Raw genomic sequence first — 14,066 nt, forward strand, 5'->3', positions numbered from 1 at the left:
CAGTCCACCTTCAAAGCAGCCATTTTTTCCACTAGAACTGATTTCTGTCACCTGGAGATCAGTTGCAATAACAGGTGATCTCCAACCACTACTGGTAGATCAGCAATCTTAGTAATTACTTCCTCCCAAAAAGACCAAATAACTGGACAGACCTAGATCATATGTTTAAGAAACATGTTTTGTAAGTTACAAAGCCAGCAATTAGACACTTTACTTAGTCCTTTACTTAAAAGAGCCTATGATGTCCAATATATCCTAAATGTTTTTTGGGTCAATTTTTTTTTTGCTGAATTAGTCTAAGCTTGAGATCCATTGAAACAGCATATATGAAGTCATATCTCATTGCTTTGGCAAAAAGACCAATCTCATACCTCATTCCGCTCATTCCAGAGGCTTTTAATAATACTTTTTTCTATGTCTTCTTAACAAGGTATAAAAAGCCCTTAAGAGGATCAGGAAAACAATAGCGTGATTAAAACATAACATTGGCAGCCAGATTGTCAAAATATACAATTTAATCTTTTTCTTAATTTATTACAGTAGGGAAATCAGAATATAGTAGGCACTGCAAGACAATAAACAAGACATTTCAAAAACTGTAATAAAATGTGATAACAGAAGAAAAATACAGCATGCCTTCATGGACAGGGGTAGGGAACCTGCGGCTCTCCAGATGTTCAGAAACTACAATTCCCATCAGCCTCTGTCAGCATGGCCAATTGGCCATGCTGGTAGGGGCTGATGGGAATTGTAGTTCCTGAACATCTGGAGAGCCGCAGGTTCCCTACCCCTGTTCTAGGTGAACTCCAGTCACCACCTGAAGGTTGGAAACCCTGCTTTCAGGAACTGGGGGAGAGCATGAGTTCTGCCTAATGAGCAATAGTCCTAAAATAAGGTATAGTCATCTTAATTTTGGATAGTAGGAAATAGAAAACAACAAAATCTAGAATTGTAGAATTATTCAAAATGGTCTAGGCTTTCATTGTGGGTAAACAGGCCTGTATTCTGTTATGGTAGGTAATTTTAAATCTGTCACTGTGTGCTCTTCATTTTCATGGCTAAGGGCAGAAGTCTATATTTAGTATATTCCCACATGTAACTATTTTTATTTAATTGGGAAATAGTTTCCTGTTAACATTATGCCATAAAATATGTAGTATACTCACAAATCCAACTTGTAAGAAAGATGTGATCACAGTTGGGTAAAAAGCAAAAGAAATTCTGTGAAGCAGGTCAGGTTTGGGCTCTGGATCTAATTTTTGCTCTTCCACCCTCCTGTTCAGGGTTTTTAAGAAAAACAAGTCATCCGTGCCATGTGGTGGAAAGCCTGGCTCTTAAGCTTCAGAGAGAAGTTGTTGCTTGGCTTCTCCTGTTTCTAGATTGTTAAATGAATGTGAAAACTTGAGTGAGTCAGAAAATATGTGTGGTTGAATATGCAAGCCCTTGGGTAAACAAAAGGATAAATATAGTTGAAGGTTTTTGTGTGCTAGCTTAGAAAACTGAGGTCCTTTCCCATTTTCAACGTACCGTCTTTCTTACCTCTTTTGCTGAAACGTGGTATGAAATAGTTGTATGTGTACTGAGAGGGAGGGATCTGTATACTTATCCTGTTTCCTAAGGCTAGTTTATTTGCTATAGGGAGGAGGGAACTATAGGTATTCCAGCTAAGAATTTTACAAACAACCTACAATTCTTCTGGCTGAAGAATCAAGGATCCTGATCTGATCCACTGTCAACTATACAACTGACAGATATAACACCCCCCTTCAATCTGAGCAACTTGTCCTTGAAGGGGGTGACCAGGCCATCTTCAGCATCACCAAGCTAATATTTGGCTATTATTTGCTGTTGGTCCAAGGAACTTTCTCATGTTTTGATATAAACATCTGCAAGTATGAGAAACAGATTCTTCATTTCTTCATTCCTTTCTCCCCTCTTTTTGCTGTTATAATCTGTGTTATGCCATATTATCTGTTTACTAATTGATTTTAAAGTATTGGTTCTCTTTAATTTTTCTGCCTGTCCAATATTATTGTTTATGGAGAATTCTGGGATACAGAGGGGGAAAAGCTGCAAGTCTATGTAATATATTTTGTTTATACCACAAAATTGAAAAGAAAATGCATAAAGATGAGATCAGAATAAGTAGAGGTAGAAGAGATAACTAGGGTCCCTTCTGCACATGCAGAATAATGTGTTTTCAAACCACTTTCACAACTGTTTGCAAGTGGATTTTGCTATTCCGCACAGCTTCAAAGAGCATTGAAAGCAGTTTGAAAGTGCATTATTCTGCATGTGCGGAAGGAGCCCAAGTTCTCTGTGCCTCTTTACAGATCCCCCAATTCTCACGGTTTTGATTACTAGATGACCCATATTTTTTCCAACCATTAATCAACTTTCCTGCTTATGTCAGTGAGGTTCCTTCCTTCTGTCCTTAATTGATATTTAATTCTTTTTATGAATTTGTTGGAAGAGAGTTTTATGGATATCATGGACTACCAAAAATAAAAATAAGTGGATTCTAGATCAAATCAAGTTGGGCAGGGGAGGGTTGGTATTGGGCAGGGGAGGCCATGCTTGGTATTGGGCAGGGGAGGGTGTAATGAGTTTATGCTCACTCATACCTGTGTGTGTTTGATTGGAGAAATGGCTGTGAGGTTTATGTATGGTGTGATAGAGAATTCACAGGATTTTATGGGAGCTTGTGTTTCTGGATTCTTCTGAGTGATACTCATTAACAGGGATGCGTAAGCAAGAACAAAATATGTAGTTCGCAAAGTTAGCACTGTGTACCTCGAAGTGTAGGTTATTTACATTCATTAAAGTTTGAGCAACCAGACCATTTCCCTTTTGTTATCTTTCCTTAATTTCATGTGCCAGATGTGTTAGTGGACTTCATATGCATAATATAAAAACATTTGAAATGTGGGACATGAGTCAGTTGGTGAAACTGACTGCAGCTTTGCATGTGGGTGCTATATGAAGTGTGGATCAGTAAATAAATAAACACAAAATAAATAAATAAATAAATAAATAAATAAATAATATGCACTAAATAAACAGTTTAGAGATGGCAGCTGACTTTGTTTCCTGTTTAATCTCTCATTCTTGTGAGACTATGACGTCCTTGGCAAAAATTGGATTTACTGTCTGGAATTCTTGCTAAAACAATGTGGCATCAGTTTGCATTGGACTTGCTTCTGTTCTTTCTATGGTCTTTCTTTTTTCATGAGCAACTGGATTTGGTGCAGAAATATTCTGATGGAATATATATTTATGCCATTGTTAACAATTTAAACATGCAGATTTCCAGAAAATAATGGGTAAATGACTGATGAAAGCAGTGGTTTTACAAGAAGGGCGGTTTCATTTGTTTAATTCTATACCTTGTGCGCACTTTGTTTTCTTGAGATAATTACTACCCTGCTATGGAGAGCGACAGCATCATTATCACTTGGTCTGGCATCTTCTGTTGCTTACCTTTGATGTATAGACTTATAAGAGAGCTCATCAAAATCAGGAGAAGAATTTGGGTTTGGAATGGTTATCTCCCGGTTCCTCCTTGGCTTTTCAGCATGCTTTCAAATGTTGCTCTGCCAATATGATAGCTGTCTTCTTTGAACTGTAACAAATTGGAACCAATACCCAGAGATGCCCCCATTCCTTAGCTTCTTAAATCCATTAATAAATATTGATCCATTAATAAATATTGCAGGCAAAATTAAAGCTGAGCAAGAATTTCCTGTCTTGGCAGAAGCCAGTCTCAGTGGCTGATGCTTTGCCAAAGTGCCACTTTCCCCCTTCCCTTCCCTTCCCTTCCCTTCCCTTCCCTTTCCTTCCTAGTTTCTATGACTAAAGTCTGTATTTCACAAATGAGTATGCATTGAAACTATTTATGACAGAAAGTGGTATGTACAAAAATACTTAATCATTACTTCATTATTTTCTCTCCGCAGCATGCAAGAGGTGCCAGTGCTTCAGCTTTCTGATCAAAGTAAGTGATCACAGTTGAATACTTTAGTTGAAAATGTGTTCAGCTTGAAAAATGCTCATTTAAGATGGTGTTTCACAGTGTAGGAGGACTGGCTATTCATAGATCATGAGATGCTAAAAGATGGGAAGTTTCATATGGTATTGATATCTTATGCATGTATGCCACTCTGAGTTTCTTGGTAGAAGCCCAGAATTTGAAAGCCTGAAACAGAATGGAATGAAAGAGCAGTTTGGTTGCAAGGGATGTGGAAATATTCCCAATTCCATCTCTTCCTGATTGGGTAAATACAAAAGATTTGATGGAATATTGGAAGAAGTCCTTAATTTTTAAATACATGTTCTACATTTTTATTGCTTTGGTGTGTTCAGAATACTTTAGGCTTCAGTTGACAGCAAACAAAGCAATTAAAACAAGAAATTATTTCACCAATTGCAAGTAAGGGGGTGGATTAATGGCAAGAACTTTACACTCTTGACTGTCAGTCGTTCTTGAAAACAGCAAGAAATGTTTACTTCCCCTGGCTATTAGCACCATATGTACTGACATACCATGTTTGAGGGAGTCCAGCTCATGAGCTTCAGGCTGCTTTTTCTGCCCAAGTGGTTTTAAGGGAATTTGCTCACATCTTCACCAAATTATCTGTTAAACCATTTGAAGGTTAATAGAAGATGCTTATGTGTTTACTTTACTGTGGCTACTGCTTTTCTGCAAGCACTCTTGTTTTGCTTCCCCCCCCTCCCCCCCCTAGCTGAACAGTGCAACTTTCCAAAGCCAGCCACATAGTGTTCTTTTATTAAGGTTCATGTTCATCCTCTGATCTACCAGCTAACTAATATTATTGTAAGCAAGGTTGCCATTGTGGGAAAATATTGGAATATAGTATTAGAATTCTGTACAAAGAAGAGGAAGGAAGATCCTTCAGGGGATGGAAGAAGAGAAAGGAAGATCTGCAAGGGGCAGCAAGCTGTAGCTAGATAGGACTGTATGGAAGAGTACCTTCTTTCTAAAGGACTTTTCCTTGTCTGACTGAAGAATGATAGGGGCCGCTTTCCGCGACGGGCGGCGAATCGAAGAGTCGCATGATTCACAATTCGAGACGCTGGGACCACCGCGACGGACGGTCCTGAAGAGCGACGCCGGGCGCCACGAGCGCCGGGCCAAGGATTAAAAGATCCCTGGGCCTCCGGCATGTTACCATCGAGGTTTGACACTTCCCTGGCCCTGGCGCGCTGGAGATGCTCGGCGGCGGGCAGGCTGGGGCGTGTCCCCAGGCCTCGGCGACGCACTGGAGGCCCAGGGACAAGGTAAGTGCCGCGTGGGGGAGGCGGCGTGAAGCCGCTGCCATTCGTTCGGCAGCGGCTTCACGGCGGCGTATTCCCGAAAAGAACGCTTCCCAGCATTCTGGGAATACGCCGGCTTCAGGCCGGGCGGGCAGCACGAGGGCGGCACGGCTGCGCTGCAGCTGTGCCCCCCGTGAGAATGGCGGCCTGGAGACGGCGTTTTTACCGTCTCCAGGCCGTCATTTTCTGCCCATGCGGAAATGGCCTTACTCTGAGGCTTTTCTTCTAGAACTATCTAGAATAGCGATCCCCAGCAGCCCCATCTGGTAACTTTCCTAGTATCTACCAAGTCTTTTTAGAAAGTGGATGGGGCCATGTTGAGCTATTGTCCAGCAAGGCTTCTTACTGACTACTGGAGATTGAATTGGCTGTGCAGATTTTTAAAAACATTGCTTGGACAGCAGCTGCCACCGTGCCACCACAACACAAGGATCTTTATTGTGTGACTGAAGGTAAGCTGCAGCAACCATTTTTGTGGCTGGCTCCACCTCATGTAGTTTTGTGGCTGCGCTTACAACACTGTGTCAGAATTCCAGAAGTGCCCACAGGCTCAAGTACTCTTTTTTAGCTGGTTTGGCAGCTAGGTTTATTTTTTTCTCTTTCCTTTCCAGTTTATTAGTTCCTAAATAAAGCTTTGTTTAGTGTTTTAATCAGTTCAGTGTCTTGACTGCTATGTAGGCACTCTGCCAACAGGGAGTGGTCTTACAAAAATCCCCAGATCATCTACGGACCAGGCACGGTGCTGCTGAGGGATGCTTGCAGCATCTATCATCTGATCAACTATCTTATTACGCTTTTCTGAATGTGAAAGGGATTTATGTGAGTTGTGAGGAAATAACTGTCTGAGGGCCTCTGCTGGTCCTCAGCCCTCCAGGCGAAGAAGAATGAAGTAGCTTGCCTGCATTTGCCTGCAGCCATGTTGCTCCCCTTTCCCATCCTGCACACATTTCCAAATAATATGATATTGCTGATTGAAATGGGATGTCCCTACAAGAAAAGTACTGTTTTGGACAAAAAAAGAGGTTTATTTCACAAGTCTGTCTATAAAGTGAATAGATACAGAATAGAAGAAGAGGGCTTCAGTGTGAGCTTCAGATGTGTGTGTTGATTCTTTCTCATCTCCTTGAAACTCACTGTTTTCAAATAGTATTTGTTTTGTGTTATTGTAAGAGGCTGACAAGAATAGGGATGCTATTCCCTTACTGTTTCCTTTGGTTAATAAAATTCCTTGCCAAACTGAATACAAATAGTAATATTTCTATTTTATGTTTTTAGCATCAAATACGGAGATTACATATAGATGTTTTAAAATTTATATGCTGTTCTTTTTATACAAGATGATGTTTTGAGTCTCAAAAGTAAGACCTCTCGTGCAAACAAGATCAGAGTGATTAAACTCCACAGAAACAAGCCCACCAATGTCTCTAATTACTGTATAAACCAGCAGTAATTGTGTGTGTGAAAAGCACCAACAAGTCATGGATGACTTATGGTAACCATGTAATGTTTTCAAGGCGAGAGACTAACAGCGGTGGTTTGTCATTGCCTGCCCTAGCATAGTGACCCTGGAATTCCTTGGTCGTCTCCTGTCCAAATACTAACAAGGACCATCCTTGCTAAGCATCCAAGTTCTGACAAGATTGGGCTAGCCTGGGCTCTCCAGGTCACGGCATTTGTAATAGGAGGGTAGTTCAAGTAATGGCACCATCAACTGGCTAACATTCTGTTAAATAAATCAAAAGTCCAGTGGCACCTTGGAGAATTAACAACATTTATTTCAATATTAGTCTTTAAAGTGCCACTAGGCTTCTATTTTATTTTGCTATGACAAACAGCAACTCCTTTGCAATTTATTTATTTATTTATTTATCAGATTTAATATACCGCCCCATCCCAACACTGTGTTGCAGACAAACCAAGAAATGGTTACGTTTGATCACTCATTAATCTGTTCTCTGAAAAAGAAAGCCCAATGCCGTCTCAGGAGCAGTCTCACGGTCACAAAGGGTTGTGAGGCTGTATACTGTGTATGAGACCCTAACACTTAAACAGAATAAGTTTTCAGACTGTTAAAACACATGCTAGCTTTGTATATATTTTAACACATTGCATATTTTTCCTTGGTTTCCTCAAACGGAAGTTCTTATTCAAACCTAATTCTGCTTGGATAATAATGGATTGAGACTTGTTCAGAAAGTTGCTTCTAATATCGTCTTTTGGATCACCTAATAATAGCTGCTGTAGGCTATGCAAAATGTTCTTTCTTCTTGGTGGCTGATGGGATTGGCCGAGCAATGAACTCAGTTTTGTTAGCAAGCTTAGGTTCAGAAGCTGCGAGGCAGCCATGCATGAGATAGTTGTTGCTGGCGTTTGTTTGGCCTTTATTTGCAACCTCATGTCTTTCATACAGTTCTTGTTTGGGGGGGGGGGGGGGGGAGAGAGATTTCAGAAGTTGAAAGAAACAGATCACAGAATCCGTTTATTATTTCTACCAAACCCCAGAAGAATTGATAGCAAATTATGTCACAAATTAAATAAATGGAATTGGTTTCAGAGAGCACTTATGTATACAGTCAGGGCATGGTTCATGGTTACTGCACTACATTTATTAGTTTATAGCATCTTTTTGCATCTTTTTGATGCACAGAATGTTTTAATATACTTATTTCTTTGACTTCTGACAATCATATGACATTAGCCTCTTTGACAGAAAAACCACTTGTCAAAGGATGCAAATTATGGCTATTCAACAGTACACCAGAGTGACTTAATTATGTATTTCTATCTATTTCTTTTTCATTGTATTGTTTACTATTGTTCATATAACATACGGTGTGTACATAAACAACAGGATATTTAAAAACAATTGAGAGTTAGGATATTTACTGCCTTTGTTCTTTTGGTATCCTGTGCATCTGAAAGAGAAAGATAGCCACAGCTGGGTCTATGAGTCTGGCAAAAATCCAGATATGTTGTTTTATGTGGTACTGTTGCAGCATTCAGGCTGTTCTGTTTTTATTGTCTGGTGTAATTCCCAAATGAGGTGTGGCTCGTCACTTGGGGAATGAATTGCCTCTTTGACAGAACTGTGCTCATTAGGCATCTTCTGGCTCAGCTGAAGAAGACAAATATCACTGAAGAAAGGTTTCTTTCTCAACTCTTTATCCATTTTAGAACGGGGTGTCCAAGGTTTTGCCAGATATGCACGGTGGACAATGCTGATGCATGCAACCCTTATGTAACGTGCAGGTCATTTTCTTCTTTTCAGAGATTATCTTTTGTGGTGCTATATATCCCACTAAGTACATTTTTTGCTTGATTCCCCTGATGAAATGAGCATTGGGGCCAGCATCAGGGGCAGTATAGCTGGACACACAGCAGAATACAGACATTGTTACTTGCTCATCCCTGCTTTTGGGAAATGTTGCAGAGGCTACTGGGGTACTCTCCCATTTCCTAGGAGAGGCAACAGAGTTTAGAACTGCTGATGCCAAGAGGGCATAAAGATGCATGAAAAAGTTGCACTATGCCTTGTATGAATATGCAGATAGTGGGAGGTTCTCTGGACGTCATCTTTGCCTTGGGATCCGCCAAACTAGCGCTTACCGTGTAGTTTTTTTAAAATTTAGTACCTTTATTGGCATAAAATAAACAAAAACATAGAATCTTGATGTTAAACATTATAACACTTTAGGGTTAGGGTCATTAAAAATGTATTTAGCCACATGGGGAATTCATTGTTGACAAATTGATCACAAGTCCTTAAGAGGTCTCTTCTTGAGGACTGCAGCAATATAGGTGGCAACAGTGGATGAGATTTTAACATTTCTATCTTTCATCAGTTAACATTCCTATCTTTCATCAGTAGTTGGGAATTGGGGTGATTTTGGAACGTTGAGAGCAAGGGGTGGAGAATCTTGTTTTGCAGATTGATGAATAATTGACAATCAAAGAGGATATGTGAAAGTGTGTCAGCACTGTCACTTCCACAGGTGCAGAATCTTTTGGGAAAGTGGATTCACCAGTATCTTCCTTCAGTAACTGAGGAGGGAAAGATGCTGAGATATGTTCATATGAAAACTCTGCATTGTGCGGGTGACTTGTTGACAAGGTAGCTGGCCCCTGGCCTACAGAAAACCTGAATCTTGGAGGCTCTTAGAGAGCATACACTCACTTTGTTGGAAAGTAGAGGCTGGCATTCATGATGCTCCAATCTTGTTTTAAATATCTGCATGATATACGATTCATCACCCATTGCTAGCACTTCAAGGTAAGTGTCTTGGAACGTGTAAGGTAGTAGACTTGTGGCATCCGTTCTATAGTGCGTCTTCAACTAGTATTTTATTGAATGTATCCAGGCTTTTATTTCTATTTGGGGCAGCCTGGTTTCAAGGCATATGGTTGAATATGTGACAGCATTTGGTATTCCTATGATTTTACGGAGAAAGGCTGTCTGCATTTGTTCAAGTTTAGTGTCAAATGCCTGAATCCAAAGAAGAATCCCATACAGAATTTGTAAAATAACTTTGGCCTTGAAAATATGGGATGCTGCTGGCACTGATTGATTGCCCTTTCAATAGAAAAACTGGGCAACTTCTAGAGTGTTTGGCTGAAGAGGCGGCTCAGACGGGCATTGCAGCAGCAGGCCAGCCCAGGAACTGGCCTGCCGCTGTGGTTCCTATCTGAACCACCCCTGAGCCGTGCACCAAACACGGGGGATGCGGGGGCAGGGGGAGGCACCCGGAGCAGGTGTTGTCTCCGGGTGCCATTTCCCCCCAATATGCCTCTCGTGAGATGTCAGGAGGGGGGCAGAAAGAAAGAAAGTGGCAGTCATGGAGGAGGTAGTTTAAAAGGGGTGACAGGGGTGGTGGTGAAAGATGAGAGACTACGAGAAGGGAGAGAGGGTGGAAGGCAAAGGTATGAGGGATGGGATAGCTGTTTCTGCACGCTTTTTTTGTAGGTCCTCACTTGTTATTTCTAATGGCAGAAAAGGCTACTGCAGTGACTCATATGAGATGTAAAGGGGAAAGAATTTCTGTGTACATTATCATGTGTGATTTGTTTTCTGTTTTTAAACGACACGAGTTTGCAATATAACAGACCTAAAAATGTTAAGTAAATCTTTTTCCATACTTGGAAATGATGGAAGAAACAATGCAAGCTGAAAACAACATTTTCAGCATACGCCTAGGCCCCTTCCCTGAGTATGGTATCCTGCAACTTAGCAATGTAAGAGAGATTTTGAGGATTATGCCTAGATTAAATGTCAACAAGAGCTGAGCTCTGGCAATATTCCATAGAGGTCATATGAGGAAAATCACAGACTTCTACAGTTTAAACTAAAAAATGTCTTCACTGATGTTTCCCCTCCCGCCCCAATTGTCTTCCCTTGCTTAAAGATTTACTGATTTACAAGGAAAAAAATGGTGTGACTGTGTCAGAACATAGTAGTTCTGATGATGTCAGCATTTCCCCTAAAATTGTCCGTAGATGGTGTTGTGGCAGAAGGCTGTGATAGAGATGTGCAGGCTGAGATGGAGCTCCAAAGACTTGCAGAATACGGGAACCAATGTTCTTTGCAGGATAAACAGGGTTCTTACAACCCGAAAGGGAAACCATGCCATCTCTTTGAAGTGGAACTGGACAAGTTAAATGATGCTTGTTTTGTCCTCATGGTGCCGTGAATGTGCAGTATGCATTCAGCAGCCAGTCTCTCACTGAGGCTAGGCCAGAAGTTCAAGTACTTCATGCTCACCTAGCCAGTAATCTTTCTTTTATGCTCTTTTGTTTACTTAGCTATACCTAGAACTGTCTTATAGTTACTCAGTGACTTTGTGCCTTGTAGTAATGAAGCTATTTAACTATGGAACCTTCCATGAAACGCTTTCTCACAGCAGACTGCTCCCTTGCACTACAGTAAATCTGTTTTGGTGTTGTATGAGGTACGTGGGCAAATTGTAGCTGAAGAGGTGACAAGCTACCTGAGATGAGTTCCAATGTTTCACTTAATGAGAGCTGGAGAGAGCAAAGAACATCTTTCTACCCCAACCTCCTAACACAGCTGTGTGCTGGTGAGTGGCTCTTGCTGGTGTCTGGAGTAGAAGTGCAGACCCTCTACAGAGGAATTTAAAACTATGCTTCCCTCTTGGAATAACATTAACAATAAATAACATTGTTTAATGGAAGAATATTAGAAAGACTGAGAAAGAAATAAATTATTCATTTTAATACTTTTTAAAAATGAAATATTTTTTTCTTGGCTGTCATCCTGTTACTTCAAACTTTGTTCCCTTTTTACTGAAGTGGACTCTGTACTAAAACAATGTTTTATTTGCCCAAAGAAGGCATTTTACAATTGTTACCATGCTTGGCCAGGAAAACTAGATTAGACATGTGACCAAGGCCTGTTGGTTACTGGGGACTGTATTCACTTTGGGAGAGCCATGTATGAAAGAGAAATTTCTCTTCCATCATTGTTCACTCACAGCAAAAGCTTCCATGGGCTGAATCAGACCCTTGTCCATCAAGATCATTACTGTCTACTAAGGCTGCCAGCAGATCTCCAGGGTCTCAGGCTGTGATCTTTCACATCACCTGCCACCTGCTCCTTTTAACTGAAGATGCCAGGGGTAGAACCTGGAAACTTAGCAGGAGTTCTACCACTGAGCCACAGGCCCTGTTCCCCCCTATCGTATTCTTCCCCAGCTTCAAGACTCTAGGTGGTGGTCTCTAGTTGAAACAAAGATATCATCTTTGGGGTTCTCCTGGGATTCCTTTCAAATATTATCTGCTTCTGAAATCTTTTTTTCAATTGAAAAGACAGCTTTTAGATCAAGAGTTTCAGACCCTACAGGACAAAGCTAGAAGTAACTGTTTTCCCCTCCGTTATAACATTAATTTCAAAATTAATCAAATGGCAGACTACTTGATCCAACTTTCTGACACTAACCAGAGGTGGGTAATTACTAGGGCACATTGGAACTCTTTCCCCTGTGCAATATTAGGAGGGAGGGTCACCAAGATTGCCCAACAAGATTGAAAATTTCCTCACTGTGTTTCTGAGGTTCAGTCTATGGAACACATTCTGCTTTATTATCCTAAGTATGAGGAACCTAGGACCAATCTTTTTTTCTTTGTTTCCTGTAACGTTTAATGAATACACAGTAGTTGGGAAGATTTTATTTTTGTTAAATAATTCTTCCCCTTTGATTGCAACTTCTTTAGCTAAATTTTTTTTCTTGATACATTGGAATAATCTACTTTGTATTGGTTTTCTGGTACAGCAAAAAATTGATTTGATTGTTAACACTCTGGGGTTGTTTTTTCCTTTTCTTCCTTTTTTGTGTTAATGCCTAATAAAGGTTTGATGATGATGATTTAAACAAAGGGACAAAGCTCCAGGAAAAGTAGGATAGGAGGACTGAGATTTGGAATAGTGAAAGAGAGAGCTTTATAAAATACACTTTTGCAGTCATTATGTTTTCATTTATGTTTTCCGAAAACTAGAATGCCCATAATGAAGCAATGTTGAACACGCACACACTTGTTCAATGTGGAAGCTCAAGAGAAAGGTTTGGGAAGTGAGAGAACAGCAACAGAAAGCTGGTGAATACATTATCTATCCTGAATAGGGACTCATCTGGGAAAGCACCAGGTTTCTGGGCAGCTGACAATCCTTACACCTATATAAACTGGGAGGGTCAGAATTCCCAGATGACAGCTAGTCAGAGTCACATGAGGACCCAAGCAAGAGTTCTAAGGAAAATCTATGGAATGAGAGGAGTCCAAGGAAAAGGACGTGGAAGGACACACAGGACAAGACTGAACACAGGAACCACCTGGGACTCAGTTTATGCAGCAGGCTAAGAGTATCTAAAGATACGTTTACTGAAAATATTTCAAAAAGAGGTCATTGCAGCTTCTCATGAAGAAATAATAAAGATGAAATAATTGGATTTTCTTGAGCTAGGAGAGATGAAGGGAACTATTTGATTGGCTAGGAGTGTGGCAAATGGCAGACCCCATGTCTCATGTTTCTTCCATGGCACGTAGTGCCGTGTATCCACTCTGGCAAGTTCACCAGCTATAGCCAGTCCTCAAAAACATGATCTGGCCTCAGTGATCCATGCTTTTATCAGATCAAAGTTAGATCAGTGTAATTTAATCAATGTGATCCTGGCATTGAAAACAGTGCTGTTTCCCTGTACTACCTACCCTTGAACACAATACCGGGAGGTGGTGTCTTTTTAATATAAGGATGAGCACATTGCATTGATAACGAACTGGGACATTTTAATAATCAGTCAGTACAGTTTAAACTCCTGCTGATTTCAACAAGAACTTAATACTGAAATCCAAGGTATGTAAAAATATAGAGATCAAATGATTTAATGTATCTATATTAGAAGATGACAGTTAGATTGTGATCTTGTTGACCTGGGTTCTAATTCCTATTTTGCTATGAACATTTGCTGAACTAGTCACACATTCTCAGCCTCACCTATCTCAAAGAGTTGTGAGGATAAAATGGAGGAAAGGGGAACAATGCAAGCTTCTTTAGGTCACCATTTTTTTGGGGGGGGGGAGTGGAATATAAATGAAGTACATTAAGAAATATAAATAAATCTATAGCTAGGCATAGGTTAGTTGTAGAGTTCTAAAACTCTGCTATTGGAGATTTCTGTGAAAAGCAGTAATTGTTCCATGCCTCTAGTTTTTACAATGTGGCTTAA

The 14,066-nt window shown here is 40.4% G+C and overlaps 1 protein-coding gene across 3 annotated transcripts in view; it reads left to right on the top strand.

The window, feature by feature from the left end:
• Window positions 1-14,066, top strand: part of THRB (thyroid hormone receptor beta) — a 221,159-nt gene that overhangs the window by 85,943 nt on the left and 121,150 nt on the right. For all 3 annotated transcript variants that reach the window (XM_048510961.1, XM_048510962.1, XM_048510960.1), the window contains one exon: window positions 3,957-3,994. The gene's annotated coding sequence lies outside the window, so the exon portion shown is untranslated. The remainder of the gene's footprint in view (window positions 1-3,956; window positions 3,995-14,066) is intronic.

Source organism: Sphaerodactylus townsendi, linkage group LG11 (genome assembly GCF_021028975.2).
Source record: "Sphaerodactylus townsendi isolate TG3544 linkage group LG11, MPM_Stown_v2.3, whole genome shotgun sequence".
Classification (NCBI taxonomy): Eukaryota; Metazoa; Chordata; class Lepidosauria; order Squamata; family Sphaerodactylidae; genus Sphaerodactylus; species Sphaerodactylus townsendi.